This window comes from Bos mutus, chromosome 26 (genome assembly GCF_027580195.1).
Source record: "Bos mutus isolate GX-2022 chromosome 26, NWIPB_WYAK_1.1, whole genome shotgun sequence".
Classification (NCBI taxonomy): Eukaryota; Metazoa; Chordata; class Mammalia; order Artiodactyla; family Bovidae; genus Bos; species Bos mutus.
Genome location: NC_091642.1, coordinates 2,021,127 through 2,047,176, shown reverse-complemented (window position 1 = coordinate 2,047,176; position 26,050 = coordinate 2,021,127).

Here is a 26,050-nt window from a genome sequence, read left to right as displayed (position 1 = left end):
GCAGTGTCTCTGTGGGAACCTGTGGCGTCTGGGCACAGAGTCCTGGGCTGAGCCCAACCCAGCCCAGACCTTGAGAGCTGATACCGCCTGTCTTCCAGCTCACACTGCTTCCAACAAGACAGCTCTCATTACTGCAGTCTTCTGAGGAGGTATGTCTTTTAGAATCTCCCCTTGACAGCTGATCCTGGGTGATCTGATTATACTGTGTTTGGGTGTAGGACCCAAGGCGCTGGCTCCCACACCCCCTCCCTGCCCTGCAGACCACTTACAGAGGGTCTGTCCATCCCGGGGAGAATGTCCACGCTGCAGCCTCACTAGGGGAACGCCAGTTACCCGCCACTCCTGGACAGGAATTCGATACTCGTCTCATTCCATTCCCATTACTCCTGAAGCTTTTAATTGCACGTCAAGTGTCTGGGCCTGGTGTTTGATAAATATGTCTTGAAGAATCTTAGAGAAGCCAGAGAGAATAAAACTGCTGGAGCACACGGGGTGTTAGGGTGTTTCCCCAGCTTTCCTCCAGGCAACTTGGAGCTCTTGCCCATTCTTGCAGACTGGACAGGCTCAGGGAGCACTTCAGAGCACCCTCCCACCCGCATCCCACCAAGACACCCGCTCTTCAGGCACTTTGCAATCACACTGAGCACAGAGCCCCTGCAGGCTTCCGTTTTCCTTCAGAGCTCCTAGAAATCTGAGTCTGCTTTGTCCCCTCCATGTTGGTCTACACCACACCAAGCTGTCTACACCACACCAAGCTGTCTACACCACACCAAGGTGTCCATCCCACACCAAGGTGTCCAGGTTGACCATGGAAACAGCGATCTCCTGCCTCATTGTGTCTCTCCCATGAAATGAAGGCTCTTAGCCTTCCTGGATGAATGCTCTCATCTTGGAGGGTCTTCCAGCTGTTCTGGTGCTGTGGGCCCACAGACTGGGGCACAGGGTGCCAGGAAAGGGGCTTAGAGTGCTGTTCCTGCCTTTATCCCAGGGACAGATGGGCTGTGTGAGCAGTCCACTGGGGAAAGGGGTGACCATATTTTGTCTTTTACAGGACACATGGAGAAAATATAATGCCCAGTGGTATGGAATCAAGCCAGATAAAAAAATCAATTTATTATTCCAGCCACTCCTGAACAACACCTCTTTGGCGTCCCCAGGCCTGGGATGTGACGAGAAGCAGCACCACACTCCATAAACCATCTGGCAGCAAAGTGATTCGCGAAGCGAGCCCTCCCCTCCCTCCCCTGGCAAACGACTAGGCAGAGGGGCGGGGCGGGGCGGCGAGTGTGGGGCATGCAGTGAACCTCTAGCCTGGCTGCTCTTTCTGTGCATATTTCATCTTTGTGTGTGTCAGTCTCTCAGTCATGTCCGACTCTATGACCCCATGGGCTGGGGTGCATCAGGCTGCTCTGTCCATGGAACTCTTCAGGCAAGAATACTGGAGTGGGTAGCCATTCCCTTCTCCAGGGGATCTTCCCAACTCAGGGATCGAATCTGGGTCTCCTGCATTGCAGGCGGATTCTTTACCATCTGAGCCGCCGGGAAAGCCCTGTGTGCGTGCCAGCTTTTTAATGTTTGTAACAAACCTGTCACCCTCATGGGGGTGGGGATGTCTGAGCCATCAGGACGCGTCAGGTGCTAAGAGGCCCGCAGCCTGGCTCAGCGTGGCCAGGAGGACACAGCAGTGGCAGATCCTTTGTATCTGGAGCTCAGGCTCAGCCTTCAGGAGGCTCCTGGCTGGACCACGGAAGCTGAGAGCAGTACTTGCCTCTCTAGTAAGGTCCATCTCTTCTCGGAATTGGCAGGGTCCCCTTCAAGCCCTCGTGAAGGTAAAACACGTCCCTCCCTCCACCAAGGATAAGGCAGACCAGCTTCTGAATCCAGGACAAGAGTACCAACCACCCAAACCTTGAGGTCTGGAAGGATCCCAGGACACCCCCCCGCCCCCATTGAAGAAAGCCCTTCCCAGTGTTCACTGACGCCCCATCTTCATCCCCCCAGGATCTGCTCTTTGACGTAACTCAGCACTGCCTTTGTGTCCTTTAGAATCAAGAAAGCACTTGATGACTCTCGGCTGGTTCCGTCTTCACGGAGAAAATGAAGGACAGACCCCAACCCCAGGGCGGCCGAGGAGGCCCAGGTGGTTGGAGCCAGGCGTGAGCATACTTGCAAAGGACGTCAGCAGTGAGAGCTGAGGGTGCCACACCCCAGGGTGCTTGGTGGGGTCGCCCAGGGTGCTCGGTGGGGTCACCCAGGGTGCTTGGTGGAGTCGCCCAGGGCCCAGGTGCCCCAGAAGGCCAGCCTCGCTCCTCTGAGCCGCTTGTCTCTAGTCTGCCCCGCCACACCCCAGGGTGCTCAGTGGGGTCACCCAGGGTGCTCGGTGGGGTGGCCCAGGGCCCAGGCACCCCAGAAGGCCAGCCTCGCTCCTCTGAGCTGTTTGTCTCTGGTCTGCCCCGCCACACCCCAGGGCGCTCGGTGGGGTCAGCCCAGGGTGCTCAGTGGGGTCGCCCAGGGCCCAGGTGCCCCAGAAGGCCAGCCCCGCTCCTCTGAGCTGCTTGTCTCTGGTCTTCCCCGCCTCCCCCATTTCACCCGGAAGTGAGCCCCATCACTTCCTGCCCTTCTCTCCCGCTCCATGGACTCATGGTCAGTGTGGGGGCATTGCTGAGCCTTCCCTTCCAAGCAGCTGCACAGTAGAGAGGTCCTCGGCGCCTCCCCCTGGGTCTCCTGAGATGCAGGTAGGAAACCGGATGGCAGGTTCCCGATACTTGGGCGCCTCCCGGGGCCACAGCCGGGGCCGCAGTGAGGCCAGGAACCTAACATCCAGCTGGGCGCATCCGGGCTGAGCAGGAGTGAGCACTGCCCTTTTGTGCCTCCTGTGCATCTTTCTGGCTTTCCCGCCTTCTACTCTGAAGTCCTCCAGTTGCTATGGAAACGAAGGGCTTCTTGGGGCTGCCTGAAGGTGACCCACGAGGGGCACTGATCTCCATCAGGGCTGATGGCATAACCCAGCACAGGTAGGGCAAAGTACCACGGACACCACCTCCACTCTTCTGCATGGTAGGGATCCGGCTGCTGCAAGCCGTGAACCTAGGTGTGGGCACCACACTTTGCCCTAACTCACCAGTGCGGTTTGAAATCACGAACTCGGCCTCATGATGATGCAGCTACGGAGAAACACCCATTTCCACATGCATCTTCTCACGTTCCTCAGGGCCCTCAGGGCTTCTCCGTTGAGACTCCACCAGACCCACCTCTGTGGCCTTACACGCAATCTTCCTCCTGGGCTCTGCCCCGCAGGGACACGCCTCTGCTCCCCATCCTCTGCTCTTGGGGGACCCAGGCCCCTTACATCCCTGTCCTGAGACCTCAGGGCGGGCTGAATAACCCCAGAATGGCTTCTGAGGGCTGGTCCAGGCTGGACTCACCTTCCATGAGATCAAGTGCCAGGAGCCAGGACCGCCCTGGGTTCTTGCCGCGCGCCAGGGCTAGGCAAGTTGGCGTTTGTCTCCCAAACAGGCTCCTGGGGGCAGAGAACATGTGCTTCCCTGGCACGTGAGCAGCCCAGCCTCCCCGGGGCCCTGGCTTCTTTTCCCGCCCAGCCCCAGGGTTCTTCCAGCCCCTTTCTGCAGAGACCCTGGGCTCTGGGTGTCAAGGGCTCTCAGGGCTCCTGAGCCAGGGCGGGCCCTTCAGACACCCCACGGAGCTGCACACCCACTCAGGCACGGCGAGGTGCGGGCCTCCTACCTGAACCTCCAGCAATATTAATAACCAGGCGCATCCACTTCCGTGGCCTGTACCTCCCAGTGGGGAAGGCCCCTCCCTCTCAGAGCAGGGCGCACACTGGACACGGCCAGCAAAGCCCCCCGGCCGGCTCTCCGGGCTGTCACCCTGCCCATGGGGAGCAGGGAGCTCTTCCCAGAAGGATACAAGCCCGTCGTGTGTGGTCTTTTATGATGACGTACAGAGCAAACACTGGGGCACTAGACATAGATGGGAGGTGTGTGTGTGTGTGTGTGTGTGTGTGTGTGTACACATGTGTACGTGTGCCTGTAGAGAGAACGAGACAGCATGTGCATCAAAAACTGACCCTTGGGGGAGGGTTCCTCATCTTTTATAGTCTTCTGTATACTTCTTTAAGACTGATGCTTATGTAAGATGCATAAATTGTTTTTGAAATCAGAAAAAAAAACAGCCAGTGTACCCACGACATGAAGCAGCCTGAGGTGGCCAGGCTGGGGTGGCCTGGAGACGCTCCTCGCTGCCCCGTCTCTGTGTCCCTCTGAAAGGCCACATCTGTCCACTCACGTCCACTCCCAAAGGCCACTGTGGAGAAAGGACACTGATTTGCCGTCTCTGCTGAACCCTGGCCATTTCCCAGATCATCCGGGAGCTTAAGGGGCAGAGGATGCTGCCAACTGTGGGAAGAGAGGGACACTCAGCCCACCTTGTCCAAGATGGAGGTCTGGACGCGTCCCTGGTGGTGTGCTAACGAGCGTGCTCCAGCAGCGTAAGGGTGGGCTGTCCAGAGCCCCGGGGGCTTGCTGAGTAACCGGAAAGGCAGGATGAGCCCCGGAAGGAGAGCTCACCGCTCAGCCTGCTGGTGCCGCCGCTCTGCTGCCCCTCAGCCACCTGAGCCTGTGCCCTGCAGGGTCCTCGTCCTCCCCCTCCCTTTAGGCCAGAGCTGAAATCCAGCCTACCTGGGAGCACAGGTCTGTGGACCCACGAGCTGCATCTGAAGACAAACAAGGGGTGTTTAAATTACCCACTAACCCCTGCATTCATGCGGAGAATGGACAATTGACCAAATGCTGAACCAATAAGGATTAGGAGGCTGGCAGACGAAGGGCTCACCTGGGCGAGGCTCCATCCAGGAGAAGGATGGACTGATTCCAGGGCAGGCACTGGGATCACTTCGTCCACAGCCCTGGCTACACAAAGAGCAGTGAACTCAGGGTCTTGATCCAGACTATGCACTTTGGGGCCCGCATCTGCTGATGCTTCTGCAGGCCCCCTCTGTCTGGAGATGCCCCCTTGCAGGTAGGGCTCTGGACCAGCCACACCCGGAGCAAGCTGCTTACCAGCAGAGAATCTGGTAAACAACCTCCCTCTGGCTGACGCGTATGTAGGAGAGTCATTTGTATGAGGTTGGGGATTTGGATAAATACAAAGGCTGCCACGTTGCCAAAGCGTGTGACTGTACTTGTGTGGTCTCTGGAGGGACGCTGGCCCCCCGTGAGCTGGGACAGGACTCGAGAGCTCAGAGCAGACCTGCTGACCTTCCAGAAGTGGCCTGCTGGGCCCGGGACCCCACCGTCCCCCTTACATTTTCTCTCTCCCTGCCTCCTTCCCTCCTGCTCTCCTCCCAGGACATATCTCACCAGTAGCACTGCTGACCCCTCAGACATTGGGGGGTGCCCTTTAAAATGGCAAACTGCATCCAAACGCCTGCTTCCCAGCCTCTCTCAGATTTAATTACAACCGTTTGTAAACAAGCTGCCGACTGTCACAAAAGTCGCATCCGCGAAACAACGAGAGCACAGCAATCCGCTCAACATGTAACTGAGAGAGTGTTTTCTGAACTTTCCAGATAGGATTGGGATGTGGGGTTTAACAGAAGATTACGAGCTGCATTAGCCAGTGAACATGCAAATATTTGCCTTCTGTATTCAGAAGGCATGGTACGGAGTCATTTTTCAGTGTTGTGTCTTTCGGCATCTAGTCAGGAGCTGGTGCCAACAGATACAAAAGCGAATTAATTCTGGACACATTCAAACAACAAATTCCAGCCGACCACCTGTTTTTGGGTGACAGCTTTATGCCATTTCACTGGTTTATAAACAGGCCGGCAAATCAACTCCTCGTTTCTGAGCCACACGGAGCGAGGCCAGCTCGTTATCCTGCTCGGCCAGCTTGGTACCCTCACTCAGGCCTGTTGACATTAAGCAACGGTCAGCTTTAAGGGCTTTGCCAATTGTGAGAAGCTTCCAGAGTCACTTCCTTTCAGTGAACAGGGGGAAATTTGCAGCAAAAAAAAAAAAATCAAAAACTCTTTAAGGAGGAAAAAAAAATCTCAATACACTGGGAACCCACACCAGAAGTGAGAGTGATGCTGGAGGGCAGGTCTTTGGATGCAGCCCTTGATTAAGGCTGTCCACTCAAGTGAAAGCGAAATCGCTCAGTTGTGTCCGACTCTTTGTGACCCCATGGACTCTACAGTCCATGGAATTCTCCAGGCCAGAATAGCCTTTCCCTTCTCCAGGGGATCTTCCCAACCCAGGGATCAGGCCCAAATCTCCCACATTGCATATGGATTCTTTACCAGCTGAGCCACAAGGGAAGCCCAAGAATACTTGAGTGGGTAGTCTATCCCTTCTCCAGTGGATCTTCCTGACCCAGGAATCGGACTGGGGTCTCCTGCATTGCAGGTGGATTCTTTACCAACTGAGCCACCAGGGAAGCAGACAGCAGATCTTCCCCTCCAAGGTTTAGCAGACGGGGAAGATCTCTGTCCCTAGACACAGAGGAGAACTGGGGGCTTCCGGAGGCATTGTTGCCAGGTCAGTTTCAACTGTAAAAGGCGAAGGGTGTGACCTGGTGCCCATCAAAGCCGCCTTGTGGGCTGGCAAAGTTGGTCTGAAAAGATCTGAGACTGGATAAAAGGGCGATTCTCTTGAGATCTACAGAGAAGAGGCTAAATCCCAGGACTTGCAAGTACTTGGGGAAACGGCAGCAGGGCCGTGAACACCAAATGCTTCTCTTCTCCAGGCTCCTGTAGCCCAGTGTGCCTTGGGCAGGGAGGACTGCGCTCTGGCAGGTGGGGAGGCCGGGTGGGAGGCAGGGGATTGCCCCTGTGGGATGGATCCAGCTGTGCAAGTTAGAACTGCTTCAAGCACTTTTCAGCAAATGTCCTTTCCCTTGATGTATAAACATACATCAAGATGAACTCTTGTACCAACTCCATCAACATGAATTTGAGCAAACTCCGGGAGATGGTGAAGGACAGGAAGCCTGGTGTGCCGCAGTTTCTGGGGTCGCCAAGAGTCAGACACGACTTAGTGACTGAACAACAGCGAATCGTGTAATGGTGTGCTTTGTATGTAATCATGCACCATTGTAGACGTGTGCAGTGTAGATACGTGTGCTGTATGCACACACATGTCCATGCAGGCACACCTTGCTTTATTGTGCTTAAGATAACTATGTTTTGTTTTTTTTAATAAAAGGAAAGATTGCGACAGCCCCGTGTTCAGAGAGAGAGTCGGCACCATTTTCCCAACAGCGTTGCTCGCTTCCTGTCTGCATCACGTCTTGGTAATTCTCACATTACTTCAAGCTCTTCGTTATTATCGTACATGTGTTGGAGATCTGTGGTCAGTGATCTTTGAGGTAACTACTGCCACTCAGATGCGGAAAGCTTGGGTGACGGTTAGCGCTTTTTAGTAATAAAGTAGATTTAGTTCAGGTGTGAACATTTTTAGACATAATGCTATTGCATACTTCATAGGCTCCAGTATAGGAGCAAAAAAATGCTTTTATACCCCCTGGGAAACCAAAAAATGTATGTGTGAGACTTGATTTATTGTGACATTAACTTTACCGGAAGCAAACCCACAATACCTCTGAGGCTTGCCAAGGCAGCATGTATAGTTCTTGGGTTGGCCAAAAAGTTCATTTGGGTTTTTCCATAATATTAACGGAAAAACTTGAACAAACTTTGCAACGCAATATACATGCATAGCTGTGTATGTAATAAGCATTGGCTTTTTCTGATGCATAGAGAGACCAGCAATATGGCAACTGTCTCTCTCACACGCGCACGTCTGCCAGCGGGGGAGGCTGGAGAGAATCCTCAGCACCGTTCAGCCTTGACCTTCAGCTCACAGGGGCCCATCTGCTCATCTTGGTTGATGAGTTAACTGGGCCGTGTGTCCACATAGCACCATGAGACACACGGGAGGGTCAGGGGAAGGTAACCTGAGGAGCCACCATCACAGATCTCCCCCTCAGCTGTCGGCAGACACGTGGAAGCCACAACAGGCAGGGCCTGTGTCCCCTTCCTTGGACCCTACGCTATCTTTCTGTTTAAAATGATGATTATATTCGTTTTCTCTGGCTTGCTGTGGCTGTGCTGGGCCCTCGCTGCGCACACTGGCTCTTCATTGCTGCGTGTGGGCTCACTAGTTGTGTGCAGCTTAGTCACTCCACTGCACGTGGGATCAGGGATCGAACCTGCGTGCCCTGCAATGGCAAGTGGGTTCTTAACCACTGGACCCCCGGGAAGTCCCTGCATCATGATTCTTTTAAACGAAAGTGATGGCTCTTGGGGAGAAGGGCACTTTGTGCTTAAACAGTCAGCCTGAGCTGTCCTGTATTTAGTATTTCCATTGGTCAAAATAAATAAATAAAAGCACCTTCCCAGCCCCCACCCTGGATCTGCCCATCTCAGTGACGTGATCCTGCAACAGTCCAGCTGCTGGTTTCAAAGACTGATGTTTGTTCAAATGATCCAAGTCGACAGCTTTATAATTGTGTCCGCTCTATTCCTGGATTTAATGGCTTTGTAAATAGGGGGCATTCACCAAATTATTCCCCAGGGTCAGGGAGGGTCTTTCCTATTACGGACAACTGAGTTAGAAACTCACTTCAGAAGGTGTTTCTTGTTCCAATTTGTTAGTACTAAAATTACATTTTATTCCTTCTAAATGCAAATTAATCAAGGCTGTGACTTAAACTTAAAGGCTGTTCCAGCTCACCGGAAATTAATCTGATACTCCGCACCAGCGTGGCTAGCCTGGGCAGCAGGTCCTGTCTGCGCCGCCCTGCAGGACAGAACCACGTCCAGGACCACCTGCTGCTGCCCCCGGGAGGCCCCGCCGGTGGGAGAGGGCCTCTGCAGTCCTGTTCTGCATGTGTCCGGGAGGCCCCGCCGGTGGGAGAGGGCCTCTGCAGTCTTGCTCTGCACGTGTCCGGGAGGCCCCGTCGGTGGGAGAGGGCCTCTGCAGTCTTGCTCTGCACGTGTCCGTGATGACCAGATGCGGCTTCTGCCCGGCCGTCTTTCTTAGAGACTCAGGCTTCAAGAGGCTGGAGCATCCTGTTTCCAGATTATTCAAAAGGAACGAGGGGACAGGACAGGTTGGCCCTGGACTCTGGACCTTTCCACCCAGAGAGACAGGTGTCACTTCTCCCACCACCTTGGTCAAAGCAAGCTCAAGGTCATGCTTCATGTCCTCAAGGGCAGAGGCTCTTGAGTCTTCTTTGGGCATGGAAGGAACCACATTGGAGATATCTGTAGGTAACTATCAAACCCATTCAAAGCACCTCCAGAAAGCTGGTGATGCTGAAGGTTAAAATAGACAGTCGTGGGTGCATCAGGGTCACTCACTCTGCTTCATCAAGGTGGATGCCTCACGCAGATGGAAACTGAAATGGGTCCAACTTTATTCTAGAAACATGACTCCCACCCCCAACATTCCCGTCACTGCTGGAGATGGAACTGGGCACAGCAGGTCACAGCCCACAACACAGACATGCTCTCTTCTTGGGACCCACTGAAATGCCCGCAGTCAATTGACCACTACCCCAGTCCACCACCGGGCACAGGCTACCGGCCATGAACCCCTTCGTCAGACGCACGGAGTCCACCACCCGGCACAGGCTACCGGCCATGAACCCCTTCGTCAGACGCACGGGGCCAGCGTCACCTCCCCTGCAGGAGGGGGGCCTGAGGTGGGCTGTCTCTGGTCTTGGCGCCCCTCAGGGCTGGCCTGGTCTTGGGAATGATGCTGCTGTCGGTGCAATGCCAGTGGGAGCCGCAGAGTGGTACCTGCTCCCCAGTGGGCTCTTCAGGTCGCAGGTCATGCAGCATCTGTGTCATCCCACTCCCAGCTCCCCTCTGCCCCCAGCCCCAAGGCACAGCCCTTTACGTAGGAGCACAGGGCTGGAAAGACAGCTCGTGCTGTGTCAACTCTTTCTGGTCACTTGATTGACTGTCGAAGGGCTTCACACAGCCCTGAATCCCAGGGCGCCCCTGGGGTGTGGAGGAAGGGCCAGGGCACTCAGTTCAGAGCTGGGGGAGCCCCACCTCTTCCCCCGAGCCCAAGGAGACCAAGGTCCTGCACCTTCTCAGCAGCGGGGCTAGAACCCGGGCCCCGGACGCCCAGGCCAGCCGTCACCAGTTGCGGCCAGCACCTCCCTCCTCCTGACTCAGCGCTAGGTGGTCTCCGGTCAAGGTGTCTACAGAAGCCCCTGGTAGAGGCCATAGGTTTCGGCCACACCAGGCCCTGCATTCTGCTCTCCAGCAGGGCGGCCAGGCTGAGCATCAGCCCCGGGGCAGGACGCAGGACACAGAGGGCCCCCTGGCCCTTGGCTTCCTGTTGGCTTGAGGCCCTGAGTATTCATTTGACAGAGAACTGAGCAGAGGGTCTGGAGTGGAGAGGGGGCAGAGGGGAGAAGGCAGGTCCTGCCCGCGGGGGGCAGATGCTGACCAGGGAGAGGGGAGAGGGGAGGGGGCGGGCCCTGCCTGCAGGGGGCGGGTGCTGACCAGAGATCGGAGCCTCGTCCTCAGGACAGCCGTGGCCCCTGTGCCGCTCTCCCGGGATCCACGGCAAAGCACAACATACTGGGGCTGAAAGCATCCGAAACCCAGCCTCTCAGCGTTCCGGAGACCAGGTCTGAAAGGCAGGTGCCAGCAGGCTGGCTCTTCTGGAGGCTCCGAGCAGACTCGTCATGCCGCCCCTCCCCTCTCTTCCGGCAGCACCACCACCTTGGTGCCCCCCAGGGCTGCAGACGTGCCCCCCGTTCGTCACCTCCATCCCCCCACCATGGCACGCAGCTCCCTTCCACACCTCCCCATCCCAGACACCAGCTTGGATTTGGGGTCCACTCTGAATCCAGGGCCTTAATTGAATCACACATGCAAGAACCCCAGTTCCAAATAAAGCCACATTCACAGGTGGGGTTGGATGAAGATACGCCTTTGAGGGGACACTGCTCGGTCCACCCCAGTACCCACACGCTCCGGTTTCCAGAGAAGGCTGAGGGCGGGCAGGGCATAGGGGGAGGGCAGCTGGGGGTCTGAGCCCACAGGGAGGGGAGCCAGAGAGTGAAACTGGAGAGAGACTGTGGGCCACTTAGAGACGGGAACTTTTAAATCTTGCTGAGGCTACGATGAGCCACTCGGCCAGCAGAGTAAAGTGCGGGTGGGGTGGGGCCGTGGGAAGGAGGGGGCTCCTCTGAGGGCCCCAGAGACCTGGTCTTCAGGAAGGTGCCTCCAGCGGACCTCGCATGTGAGGAATCCACTACCCAAAGCTAAATTATCAGCATTCTGCCCGAAATTGCAAGGCCAGTGACGCCGTCCTAAGGAATGAATGAATAAGTAAATGAGTCAAGTCAATAATTTATACTCCGAGGGTTTCAGTATTAACACAATCACTGCTCCGTTTGTTAAATTTTAAAAATGAGAACAAAACACTAGAAATTAGACGATTTCCCCATTCTAATCAGAAATTCTCATTCAAATGTATCACCTCATATCACAATGTAGAACATGTTATTATACTGAATAATCAGATAATGCCGTTCAGGTTATAAGGCTCAGAACTAAGCCTCAAGGAAAGACAATAAGCCTGGAATATTAAACATGGAGTGTAGAGGCCTAGGCGTTGGGAGGATGCATGGTTTCCGGGTGGGAATCTTCCACGGCCTGGGGAGTGACTGCGGGAACCTGGAGCATTCTGGCCCAGTTCCCTGTGGACGAGCTTTACCAGCACCTCATCTGGACCCAGGCCCAGGGGACCAGGGGCTTCAGAGACAGCACGTACAGAAGCTCACGATAGATTTCGCGTTCAGTCGAAAATAGGTGCTGTAAGAAGCTGCTCACACGTGTCAAGTTCTTAGAGGCACAAAGACAGGCTTTGGTGCCGAAACTGGAGGCCTCCTGCGTTCAGTCAGCACAGCTTCCACTGCCCAGCCTTTCTTTTCAGGAAAGAAGGAAAATTCTCCCCTTTTCAGCCATCCTTTCATTTCAATTCTATGAAAGTGCATGTAACTTTATAAATCTTTTTAAAAGATACAGTTTTGTAAATAATATTCCGCTAGTTTGATTTTGACTATAAATATCAGGTATGCTATTTGGGGGTTTTAAGTTTTATTGAATTTTATTAAAAAGGAAAAGTCGTACATTTCTAGAATTTTTTTATGAGTAAATGTAATGTACTGAAAAAAAATTAAATGTGTGTTTCTAGTGAGCAGCGTGAGAACTAGAGTGGATCTCAGTGTAGAGCCGCGTCATCACTGTGGCGGATGCTGTGCTCTGCATTTGAACCCCTGAAGCTGCTCTCACGTTTGTCTCCAGCTGATGACACGTGACTGAGTGCCTGCTTCTCTCTTTAGCTCTCTTGCTTTTTGCTGCATATGTTCTGAAGCTCCAGAATTAGGCACACACGTTTATAATTGTGAGGTCTTGGCAGATATATTGTTCTTTTCATCATGAAAAGTTATTTGACTTTTAGGTGCATTTTTTTGTTCTATTTTGCATGATATTAACAATATGTGCTCGGAGAAGGCAATGGCACCCCACTCCAGTACTCTTGCCTGGAAAATCCCATGGACGGAGGAGCCTGGTGGGCTGCAGTCCATGCGGTCGCTAGGGGTCGGACACGACTGAGCAACTTCACTTTCACTTTTCACTTTCATGCATTGGAGAGGGAAATGGCAACCCACTCCAGTGTTCTTGCCTGGAGAATCCTGGGGACGGGGAAGCCTGATGGGCTGCCGTCTATGGAGTCGCACAGAGTCAGACACGACTGAAGCGATTTAGCAGCAGCAGCAGCAACAATATGTGTTAATGTGCTTGATATTTTCATGCACGACTTTCCTTCATTTTATTCTTCAAATCGATCCTTTCTGTTGGACCAATTGAGTGGTTTTTCCATCTTCAAGAAAAAGCAAAAGCTCTATCTGCTTTTTTTCTTTTTCTCAGATCTCGTGTTATGACTTCCTAGTAAGTTTTTCACTTAATTTTTGACTTTCTTGAGCTGTCGATTTTCCGTTTGGTTCTTTTTTAACTGTCTCTGTATAGATGAGAATCTCTGTTCTGACAGTGTATGTTGATTTTTTTTCAACACATTAAGAGGAGCTCCTCAGAGTCGTTGCCGATCGCAGCACTGGGGGTGTCTCCGTGTCAGTTACTGTTGAGCCTCTTTTCACTCTTAGTTCAGGTCACATTTCACTCTTTATACTTATTATTATTATTATTGGACAGTGGGCGTTATGAGTGATGTGCCGTGGAGACTCTGGCTATTCCTCTGTTACTCTAAAGACTGAATTCTGTCTTAGAAGGCAATTAACTACTTGGAATCATCTGTTTCCTCTGTAGGAAGAAACAGCTAAAATCTCAACTCAGTTATTTCAATTTTCAATCCTTATTCTCTACCTGCCCCTCCGTGGACCCTGCCCCTCCACGTGGAAGGCGACTTCAACCATGAAATTAAAAGACGCCTGCTCCTTGGAAGGAAAGCTATGACAAACCTAGATAGCATATTAAAAAGCAGAGACATTGCTTTGCCAACAAACGTCCATCTAGTCAAAACTATGGTTTTTCCAGTAGTCATGGATGAGAGTTGGACTATAAAGAAAGCTGAGCACTGAAAAATGGATGGTTTTGAACTGTGGTGCTAGAGAAGACTCTTGAGAGTCCCTTGGACTGCAAAGAGATCCAACCAGTCCATTCTGAAGGAGATCAGCCCTGGCATTTCTTTGGAAGGAATGATGCTAAAGCTGAAACTCCAGTCCTTTGGCCACCTCATGCAAAGAGTTGGCTCATTGGAAAAGACTCTGATGCTGGGAGGGATTGGGGGCAGGAGGAGAAGGGGACGACAGAGGATGAGATGGCTGGATGGCATCACTGACTTGACGGACATGAGTTTGAATGAACTCCGGGAGTTGGTGATGGACAGGGAGGCCTGGCGTGCTGTGATTCATGGGGTCGCAAAGAGTTGGACATGACTGAGCGACTGAACTGAACTGAAAAAAGACACAGAACACGAGAGCTGTGATTTAAGTTTTACTTGGGGTAAAAGAAGGCTGCAGCCGGGAGACTGCACCTCAGATATTAGCTGGGAAACCGCTCTAAAGATGCAGTGGGGGAAGGTCAGTATATAAGGTTTTGGTGAAGCGGGAGTTCAGTGCAAGGAAGCACTTATCTTACAAGAGGTTTTCTGCTAGTCAGGAGGAGTTGATGTCAGCATGAAGGGATTTAGGGCTTTTCTAGATATGAGGAGATACAAGGATTAGGATCGTGAAATCAGGTCCTGAAAATATCTATCAAAAGGCGTATTCCATTAGTTTTCCTGGAGCACAAAGCGCCTCCTTGTCTTCCCTGAACTCCCTTCAGGACCTGCTGAAGGTCAACAGCCACAGCAGCACAGGGTTCCATCCCCACAGAGGCAGATGGCAAATGCCCTTGGCAGGCGCCAGTTTGCAGCTGACACTGGCAAAACTCACCCACCCACTCGATGTTCAACACAGCTTCCCTCCAGGTTCCTTTGCTTTGGGTCTCCCTCAGTGCCTGCCCAGAGCTGCTGCTGCTAAGTCGCTTCAGTCGTGTCCGACTCTGTGCAACCCCATAGACGGCAGCCCACCAGGCTCCCCCATCCCTGGGATTCTCCAGGCAAGAACGCTGGAGTGGGTTTCCATTTCCTTCTCCAATGCATGAAAGTGACACGTGAAAGTGAAGTCGCTCAGTCGTGTCCGACTCTTAGCAACCCCATGGACTGCAGCCTACCAGGCTCCTCTGTCCATGGGGTTTTCCAGGCAAGAGTACTGGAGTGGGGTGCCATTGCCTTCTCTGTGCCCAAAGCTACATTCTTTAAGAATAGTTTTAGTCCAAAGTACGATTATTATCTGTGAGCAGGTTAGTTTGCTAAGCTACTGTCATTAACCTCTAATGGAATCTTGCTAATGATCTGGTTAAGTAACACTGATTCTGGATTCTTGAGGAAGAATGTTTAAAAGGCTGTATTTCAGATCTAGGCAAAAGCCAGAAACTCAGCATGATGGTGACAGTGGCCTTAATCATTTGTCTCCACTTGTCAGCTTACCAAAAAAAAATCATTCTGTGATTAAATTATAAAGTGCTAAAATCAGAGTATGATTATTGAGCCCGAAAAGACTGCTGCTCAGATTTCTGTACAGTTCCCTAGGGTTTCCAATCAAACAGTGTCAGGGACCATTTGATTGATTATTTTGGTGCTGGTGTCCTTGATGTATGGTACCTAACAAGTTAGCCGATTGCCCGAAGTGTTCCAGGTTTTTCCTTCCTGAATCACAGGGTGATCCCACAATGTGAAAGACTGCATAGTCACCCTCCTGAGAGCAGAGCGCTCTGAACACAGGTGGCTTCCCTTCATGGACACCAGGGGCCAGAGGGGCAGCTCTCTGGCATTAGAGCCAGGTCAGATGCCCATCTGGGCAGGTCCACGCCTGGCTGCGGAGGCCGGACTTCACCCCGACAGCCATGAGAAAACGCTTCAAGCAGCATCAAGGAGTGGATGGTGGAAAGGGACTTTTTTCCTAGCTTGTTTATTTACTTAATGTGTTTGTCATTTCAAAGTTGTGAAAAATACTCATTTATAAACTGAGGCTGACATAGTCAAAGCTATGGTGTTTCCAGTAGTCATGTACAAATGTGAGAGTTGGACCATAAAGAAGGCTGAGCACCAAAGAATTAATTGATGCTTTCGAACTGTGGTGTTGGAAAAGACTCTTGAGAGTCCCTTGGACTGCAAGGAGATCAAACCAGTTCATTCTAAAGGAAATCAACCCTCAGTATTCATTGGAAGGACTGATGCTAAAGCTCCAATACTTTGGCCACCTGATGCGAAGAGCCAACTCATTGCAAAAGATCCTGAAGCCAGGAAAGATTGAAGGCAGGAAGAGAAGGGGGCAGCAGAGGATGAGATAGTATTCAACTATCACCGACTCAATGGACATGAGCTTGCGCAAGCCCCGGGGGATGGCGAAGGACAGAGGAACCCGGAGTGCTGCAGTCCACGGGGTCACAGGGGTTGGACGTGACTTAGCAACCCAGCAACAAGGAGCAGGAGGTAAGAAGAGGCCCGGTGACACAGGAGGAGAAGGCACAAGTGTCGAGGCAGGCTCTGCAGGGGGTCTCGGGGGTGGGACTCAGGCTTGGATGGAGGGACGAGCTTGAGTGGAATGAGGGGCTTTCTTCCATTTCGACAGATGGAGAGATGGGTGCAGATGCAGATGTTTGCAGCTGAGAATGAACCCTGCCTAGTGTGTGAGGAGCAGCACCGGCACTTGGTACTGGGCCCTCCGCAGGTGAAGACACCTCCCTGCTTTCCTTGTTACTCGGACAACACAGACAGATGGGCCCCTGACGTTTTCACCTTCTCATCGGAGAGCAGGGTGCGGGGATCACCCTGCCAGCTTACAAGAAAAGGAGAGGCATCTCTGCAGAATTAAAGATCGACAAGCCGTCCTTTATTTGGGGGACGAGGAGCAGAGGTTGAGACAAGACCTGGGAAAGGTCCCGGGTAAGCCCCCCAGCCTCCCTGCCCCCACTTGCTCTGAGCACACAGAGCCACCAGCAGAATCAGGCTCACTACAGAGCCCCTGAGAGGAACAACCTGGCATTTCCTGTTTAAAGAATAGAAGGCAAGCCAGTACCAGCCATCTTCTCCTGGCAGAGGTGCAGTTCCGTGTGGGCAGTGAGGGCCCTGGAAGTGTGTCCACTGGGGCCTCTCTGTCCTGGCCCCGCTGTCCGGGCCTGGGAGGGGCATATGGTGAGGTGCCCTCCAGGGATCCAAGGTGCAAGGTCAACAGATCCAGAGGGCAGAGACAGCCAGGCCCCCACACTAGGCTTGTCTCACCTTCCGCGAGCGTGTCGTGTCCAGATGGGGGTGGCTGAGGCAGAGTCTGACTGCGGCTGCTGTCTGGACCGCTGGGCACAGTGCAGACTCCTGGGGGTCTCAGGCCCCACTCCATCCGGCCGAAGCGGCTCACCAGTCCCTGCACTTCGGGCTCCAGGCTCAGGGACACCAGACACCGAGGTTCTGCTGGCTCTGCCCATCTTGGCTCACCACCCTACCCTGACTGGAAGTCACCTGCCCTGCAAGGACCACCAGCAGGCTCAGCTGAGGGCTGCCCAGGCTCTGCGGCTTGTTATCAAAGGAACCTGTCGTCTTGACTCCCTCGCAGGCTGCAAGGGGTCCAGCTTCACTTCTGCTTCCCCCCAGTCCCAGGAAGCCTGCTGGTTTTGTATCCCTCCCCGCGGCCCACACTTCTGGTGACCACCCTTCTACTCTGCTTGCATGAGGTCAACTTATTTTTTGGAGTCTGCACGGATCACACCGTGTTCATTTCTTCCTGTCTGGCTGATGTCACCTAGCGTAGCATCCTCTAGGTCCATGGTGCTGTTGAGATGGCAGGCATCCTCCTTTCCCGGGGCTGAGGGCTGTTCCACGAGTGAGTCCCACGGTGTCCTCATCTGTCACCCGCTGGCGCGCACCCAGGCTGCCCCTGACCTGGCCTGTGAGCGGGGCTGCAGGGACCCTGGGCAGGCGGGCGTCTCTTCCAGACACTGGTTATGCTTCCTCTGGACGCATAACCCACAAGCGGGATTACTGGAGGATATGGTAGCTCTATTTTTACTTTTCTGAGGAACTTCCATTCTGATTTCCTTACAGCCTTTCCAGAATATCTGCTTCTTGAGGCCGCTTGTCCTCGCCACGACTTGAGTGGCCTTTCCAAGCTGCTGGCTGACGGCTGAACACGCGGACTTGGCACCTGACCTCGTGTCTCTCGTCACCCGGGCACTTCGTGAAACTGACACCTGGGACCCACCCCAGAGTCTCCGACGTAAATGGTTTGGGGAACAGCGTCTGGGGTTTGGCATTATTAAGGCTTCCCCGGTGATTGGAAGTTCAGGCAGAGATGGGCCCTGTTACCCTGCCTCCCGCGCAGGACATCGGGAGGTACGCCTGGACCCCTGGTCCTCAGAGCCGCTGGGTCCATCGGCGGGGAGCCGTGAGCTGCTGTCTTTTTGTCTTCAGGGGAGACACCACCTCCTGGATTCCATATACAGCGGGCGAGGGCTCTTCTTCTCAGACACTCACCTTCCCTGAAGAACCATCCCACGGCGAGCCTCCCTGCTGAGGACCGGCTTCCTGCCCCTGAAATGCTGAACTGAAGGAGCCTTTAAAGCTGCTGATTCCCGGTGGCCTGCTGCGGGCCCTCTGCTGGACTCCTCGCCATCACTCCCAGGCTTTTGCCCTGGAGACTCGGGCCTGCCTGCAGACGCTGTGGGGGCTGGGGGTGGGGCTGTCTCTTCCTTCCTCTGCTGCAGGCTCTGAGCACAGAGCAGCTAGAAGCCTCCAGCTCACAGGACGCCCTGGTGGGATCTGGGGGCCTCCACGCCTTGGGGAGAGGCCCTGTGATCCTGGGAGGGCTCTGGTCCATGTGGTCCTGGGGGCTCCCACACCCGCAGAGGCCGCTGCTCAGGATTCAGGATGCGAGCTCCTCCTGCACTGGCTCAGTCAGAAGCAGGAAGACCAGACACAGGCAGGGACTGGACTCTGGCTCAGTATTTGGTGGGAATACGATTCCACCTGTTGAGCTACCTGAGGCTGAGAGATCTATGTCCATGGCTCCTCTCACGCCTCACAAAAGCCTCCGACAGCCCCGGGGCCGGCCTGGCCATGCCACAGCCCTTTGTGTCCTGGATTTGCCCACAAGTGTGATCTGGTCTCACAGTCAGGGTGGGAGGCAGCATAGGGGACTGAGATCTTTGCGAGAGTCCAGCCTGCACCTTCTCATCCTGGCTGAGCGGGCTGTGGCACGGTGACACGGAAGGCTTAGACTCTCCTCCTAGAGCAGCTAGGTCTGTCCTGGCCCGAAGTGCTGCTGAAGATGGAGAGAGGTCCCCGCGGGGACAGGGAGAGGTTCCTGTGGGGATGGGGGGATGGGGAGAGGTCCACATGGGGATGGGGAGAGGGCCCTATGGGGATGGGGGGATGAGGAAAGGTCCCCGTGGGGATGGGGAGAGGTCCCTGTGCAGAATGGGGGATGGGAGAGGTCCCCATGGGGATGGGGGATGGGGAGAGGTCCCCATGCAGAATGGGGGATGGGGAGAAGTCCCCGTGCAGAATGGGAGATGGGGAGAGGTCCCCATGCAGAATGGGGGATGGGGAGAGGGCCCCGTGGGGAGGGAGGGATGGGGAGAGGTCCCCTGGGGATGGAGAGAGGTCCCCATGGGGATGGGGAGAGGTCCACGTGGGGATGGAGGGATGGGGAGAGGGCCCCATGCAGAATGGGGGATGATAGAGGGCCCCTGGGGATGGGGAGAGGCCACACACCAGCCTGCAATCAACATCCCTGACTCTCGCCTGCTTGTCTGGCCACAGAAACGATGAGGGTGTGAATTCCAGTTGATGCCACCCAACAAGTCACTTAACAGAGCTTTCTCAGGGCCAGCACCTCGTTTCTTGGAACAGTTTTCTGTCTTGTGTGACAACAGGGTTCTGGTTTTAATAACGAGAAGCCCCTAGCCCTCCATTCCGAGAATGCCCCTGGGTGCGGCCGGAGTGTCCAGGGCTTGCTGCTGGGATTCTGTGTGCCCTTCCTTCCTCAGGAAGCTCGGTGGGGAAGGACCAGCTTGTTAACATGCTTCCCCGCTCCTCCTGCTAGCCCCATTCTCTGCCAGTCTAAGAGGATGGGTCATCCATACCGATGAAATAAGAACCTGTTGAGAGAAAGATTGTTTCCTTTGCATTAATCGATATGTTATTTAGTTAGGAAGTTAAATTACCTGCACAGTGACCTTGAAGTGCTAAAATACGGATGGTTTTTATAAGCTGGGAATGAAACCCAGGAACACGTCTAAATCAAAAGTTTTGTGATAAATGAAGAGAGCAGAATTAATCCGATATTTATGGCCGTTTGAGTCTGTTTTGTGCTGCCAACCATGTGGAAAGAAATCAGATTTCTGCTCCAGAGCAGAAGAGCCGAGGCCCCTTGGAGCGCTTGGAGCCACTGAGGTCTGCGCTCACTGAATCCGGAGCTGCACCGGTGCTTGAAACAGCACCTTTCCTGCGAGTCCAGGAGCTTCCTCTCCCCTAGTACGTGGGGCGGGGGGTCCCTGCCTCCCAGGAGCTTCCTCTCCCCTAGTACATGGGGCGGGGGCTCCGGACAAGGGGCAGCTGCAGCATCACCTGGCCTGGTCCCCCGTCTGTTGATCCAAACCCGTGTTCACAAGATGCTCTGTAAGTCTTACCAAATAACTGCACCCTGCAAGCCATTCGGTTCCAGTTGACAGCCAAAAGTGCTGTGTAGGAGGTGGGCGTTACAGCCTGGAAAGCACCTTGCTCTCCCCATCCGGTTCTCTCACTGGATACAGCATGTTCACTGGGGGACGGGGAATGAGGCTGGGGTGCTCACAGGGGCCACCGAGGCTGGGATGCCCGCAGAGCGATGGCGCCAGAACCTGCCCCTCGTCCACGCCAGCTCCGGGTCGTGCAGACCACTCCCGCGGGCTCTTATTAGGTCCCGGAAACAACTTCAGTGTTTAAGACACACGGGGAGAATCCGAACTGGACCAGGATGCTCCACGGGTGTTCTGTTTCTGTTTGAAGGCTAGACCCTGACCCAGGGATTAGCTCAAAATTCCGTGAAAATATCCATCCTGTGCATCACTCAGACCAGTTGAAAGTCTCTTGTTTGCATCGTGTGTGGTGTCTTTTGGTGCATCGGATGTCATCAAGCTGTGTTGCCTCCAGAGAGACAGAGAGAGAGTCTGGTCCCTCCAGGAAAGGAATCCTGCCTGCCTTCTTTACGAGAAGGGCTCCCTGGCTGATAAACACTTGAGATGGTGCTCATCACCTGGGAAACCAGTGCAGGTGTGGAGAGTGGGGTCCACAGGATTTCCTGTCCATTGCCGGGGCGTGGGGGGTATTAATTAGTGTAATTACTTGGGGACACAGTTTGACATTCTCTCCTCAAGTCCTCCTCCACAGACACTTCATTCCTAGAGGAATACCCACAGGGGGACTGCTTGCCCGTGGACACCTGGAGACAGGCATTAGTATGTTCTCAGCAGCACCACTGACAACAGCAAAGCCCTGGGAATAAGCCAGCTGCCAATCAGCGCAAACGGACGAATGAAAACCGGGGCAGGCACTCGGCAACGTATGTTCTAGCATCCAATTGAATAAGCGCAATAATGCAACCCAATATGGCTTAATCTTAGCAGTATAACGTTAAGTGAACAATTAAAGCCTGAAGGTTACAGGCAAGAGAATGCATCTCTATAAAGTTAACTGTAATGAAAATAAAGCATGTAATTTAAAGAAAAATATAGAAATTGGAAAACAAAGGAATGACGAGTTTGGGATTGAGGAAATTTGCTTTGGGTGGAAGGAGGCGAGGGAAGGGGTGATCCAGCACAGGTTAGAAGTGGTTTCCTTTTCTCTTTTTGATCCTGACTTTCATTTTTGACCGTGGATTTGCAGACACTTATAATATAATAAAAATAACTAAATAAAAGTATAACCAAAGGGAAGAGCTGCATATTATGAATAAAGTTTATAGTCAGAGAACTCTACTATGCAAGGACTAATTTAAAAAATAATATATTTAATACCACAACTTTCTTCTAAGGTAAATATAATTTAAAAGATACTAAATTTCAAACCAGGAAACAAAGGCAGTTTCTAAACCCAGGCTGCCTAGAACACAGTCCAAAGCCCATTTAAAAATTGTAGGCACAGCTCATTCAAGGTTTTGAAGAACCGAATTGAAATAAAAAGTGTTTTCAGGAAAATGTGACTGTGTGCCTGCTAAGTCACTTCAGTCATGTCCAACTCTGCAATCCTATAGAGGTAGCCCGCCAGGCTCCTCTGTCCATGGGATTCTCCAGGCAAGAGTACTGGAGTGGGTTGCCATGCCCTCCTCAAGGGGATCTTCCCAACCTGGGGATTGAACCCAAGGCTCTTAGGTCCTGCATTGCAGGCAGGTTCTTGACCACTCACGCCGTAAAACCAGCAAATTAACTGCCTTCAGACCCTGCTCGAGGGAACTCTAAGAGATGCACTTCTGGGGAACGACAGGGCCCTCAGGAGGAAGATCTGAGGGGCAGCGAGACAGCTGAATGAGGTGAAGACTAAATAAAAGCAGACTGTGTAAAATCACAGACACGGGCTCTCTGGTGGTGAAGCAGCATGGACGGTAAGGAGCCCAGCAGAAGATGGGGAGCTGGGTCGGAGCCCAAGTGCTTGGGAGACTCCACCAGTCGGGAAGAAGAGGAGGCTATTGATTATCCAGTCTTTCAGCCTGCCATGGAAATTTCCAGCATAACCATGAAAGGACAGCACTCGGGCACTGGCGGGGGCTGTGGGGTGAGTGCTTGGGGGAGTGGGATGCGGGGGGTGGGTGAGCTTCAGGAAGGATGGCTGGGCAGACAGAGAGACCCCAGACAAGACGGGCCCCTCTGTCTGTAAGCCGCAGGTGGAGAGCCACGGCAGAGACCTTGCAGGGGGTCTGCCTGCAGGGTCTCTGGGTGGGATCAGGGCTGCACGTGTCCCTGGGGGAGCCTGGGCCCTGCACACAGCGGGCCCTTGCACAGGGAGCTCATGGCAGTCCAGGCACACTCTCAGCACCTCTAAGGGCCTTGGGCCTTAAAAATGCAGGTGGGTTTCCTTTTCTAATAAACAGTAAGGGTTGCAGGATGTTTCGAGCACACACACCGGTCCCTAAGCTGTTTGACGAAGCTGGTATGAAGAGCTGCTCTCCCACCAGCATGTATCCACACCAAAGCTGCTCTCACTTGTGCGCAGCTCGCTAACGTTGCAGGAAGTGGAGCAGGTTTCAGCAGCTTTCTCTGGTGGCTCGGTGGTAAAAAATCTGTCTCCAATCTGGGGGACTTTAGCTTGATTCCTGGTCTGGAAAGATCCCACGTGCCATGGAGCAACTAAGCCCAAAGTAGGAGTGTCAGTCTCTCATCTGTGTCCAACTCTTAGTGACCCCGTGGACTGTAGCCCACCAGGCTCCTCTGTCCATGGGATTCTCCCGACAAGAACACTGGAGTGGGTAGCCATTTCCTTCCCTGGGTCTTCTAACTCCGACCCAGAGTTAGCATCCAGGTCTCCTACATACGGGCAGGTTCTTTACCGTTTGAGCCACTGGTGAAAGTAAAGTGAAAGCCGCTCAGTCATATACAACTTTTTGCAACCCCATGGCTACACAGTCCGTGGAATTCTCCAGGCCAGAGTACTGGAGTTGGTAGCCTATGCCTTCTCCAGGGGATCTTCCCTACCCAGGAATCGAACTAGGCTCTCCTGCATTGCAGGCAGATTCTTACCAACTGAGCCACCAGGGAAGACCCTAACTAAACCCAAGGGCCAACCACTACTGAGCCTGTGCTCTAGAGCCCAGGAGCCTCAATTATGAGCCCACGTGTTGCAGTTCCTGAAGGCCACGTGCCCTAGAGCCTGTGCTCTGCAACGAGAGAAGCCACTGCAACGAGACGCCTGCTCTCCGCACCTGGAGAGTGACCTCCGCTCGGCACAACTAGGGAAAGCCCGTGAGCAGCGACGAAGACCCAGCACAGCGAGAGTGGTGAATAAGCAATGGCTGAAAATGGAGCAGGCTTCATATTCTGAGAGTGTGCAAACTTCAAAGGCAAAGTCTTTCTTTTCTTACAACTTGTGGCAGTAAATAAAGAAAGAGAGAGATTTGACAGCACAGCCATCTCTCGAGCACCATCACTAGCGCCTCTGAAAAGGACTCTTGCTTTGTTTTCTTATTCCTACAACGAGAGCTACTCTTCTCTGGCTTTTTGGGTCCTGAAGTATGTCAAACCCTCAGTTGACATCGTTCTAGGGCAAGTCAACCTCTTTGGTACTCAACCAAGGGTTAATCATCTTTTCTTGTTTTCAAAATTAGTTTTCCCCTTGAAATAGTATTTTTCTCTTCATATATCAAGATGTCAGTATAAGCACTTTGGAAACTGGAACATTCAAGGAGTCTTAACTTGGCAGAAAGAGAAAGGGAGTCATGTGAAAAGAGAGTGGATGTTGCGTCTGAGTCAGTAAGACGTGCTGAGAGAGGATGGGTTTCTGAGAAGTGTTTCCTTTGGTCAGAAGAGGTGCTTTGATCTCCGACCAGGATGATGTATTAATATCTAGAGCAATTCTGTATAGTTGAGAAGGAACTCTTTTTGATAAAATGAGAATAACACTAGTAATATATTAGAGGCTTGTTACTGAGATCAAATAGGCTCATGTGAAGGGAAAAGTGGATAAATTTTAATTCTAAGTGTCTGGTTTAATCTGTGGTAAAAATTCTGACAGGGTCCGTGCCTGCAACCCCCAGAGGGGGCCTGAGAAAGGGGACAGAGCTGAGCCAGGCTTGGGAGGAGTGAGGGGCCCAGGGTGCTCAGGGTCAGAGACAGAGATCTGCGTCTCCCAGGCCCTGGGTGCCTGCAGGACGGAACCCGCCTCCCGACGCCCCGCAGAGGCCAGGCGTCCGAGGGCCCCGCAGGCCCCACAGGGACCGAACCACCTCCCAGGCTCACCCTTGTTTAAGGTGGATCGGAAATCAGGAGTCGGTGAACACGTGTGTGCTGGTTTCTGTTTGCGAATTTCTTCCATCATGTTCCAGGGCAGAGCTTAGGGCCGGGCCCACCTCATCACGCAGGACGCTCACCACAAGCCCAGTGGTGGCGGGGCGGGGGCGCCACGAGCAGAAGAGTCAGAGCTGAATGAAGAGCCGAGAGGTGACGAAACACCTGCCGAAGCCTCCAGACCCCCCGCAGGGCCTGGAGGAGCCTGTCCCCCGTCCAGAGACCCCAACCTTCCGCCCGACCCCCAACCCTGCTGCGCTGTGTCCAGCCACTGAGAACATGCACCGTCCCCGTCTCCTCCACGCCCTGCTTTTCTCCAGACCGCCCCCCATTCCCCTATAATTTCCACCCACCACAGGCCGGGTTTCTGGATTCTCCTCAGCTGTTGCTCCGTAAGCTTGGCACCAAGAGCCTGAGGTGGTGCCTGTGTGTGGTCGTCCCTGCAGGGAGGAAAGCCCGTGTCTACACCAGCCTGAATGTGGGTCCGCTCTCCTCACAGGGTCCTGTGCCTGTGCCGGGGGCAGGGGGACAGGGCTGAGCAATCAGTGGGGGGAGTCCTGTGGGGTGCAGCACCCCGAGTCCAGCCCTTTTCTGGGGCAGGGGGGTGGGGTTCAGGAGCCCACCCTTCTCCTGGGACGAGCAGGGGTGGTGGGATTAGGACCGGAGAAGCTGGGGCCTGTCCTTCCTCAGGGCTGGTCCTCTGTCTGCATTAACCAGCCCACAGCTGCAGCACTTACCACATGCGTTCCCCCGATGCCTTAGCCTCTGAACTGAGCCAGCCCCGCTGAGCCCAGACCTGCCCCAGGCTGCCATCTGGCTGTCTGTCTGTCTGTCTGGGTGATGCCTGCCTGCTCCCGGAGTCCCAGCTGTCACACCTCCCTGCTGTGGTCCGAGGGTTCATGTCCCTCCCAAAATCATGTTGGGACTCTAACCCTCAGAAGGGATGGTGTGAGTAGGTGGGCCTTGGGGAGGTGCTGAGATCCTGAGCGTGGCGCTGCTATCCCTGGGATCAGGGTCCTTCTAAACGAGGCTGCGGAGAGCTCCCGCACCCCGTCCACCCCGCCAGAACCCAGTGAGAAGGCTCCAGCCTCGAGCCAGGCAGAGGGCCCTCGGCTGACCACGCTGAGGCCTTAGATCTTGGTCTCTCCTGCTTCTGGAACCGCAAGAAGTAAATCCAGGGTACGTTTAATCCACTCAGCCCGCGGCGTTTTATCACTGCAGCCCAAGAGGGCTGGGACCACCCCCCCCGCCGAGGTCAGAGCTTCCTCAGACTCTTCGCTGCCCTCCATGGGCTCTGACGGGCCGTCTGCCGCCCCAGCCCCTGGAATCCCTGCCTCCTGCACCGGGATCACCTCCTCTGTGTTGGCGACGCCTGCCCACTTCTGAGCCTGGGGCTGCGCAGTGGGCTTGCTC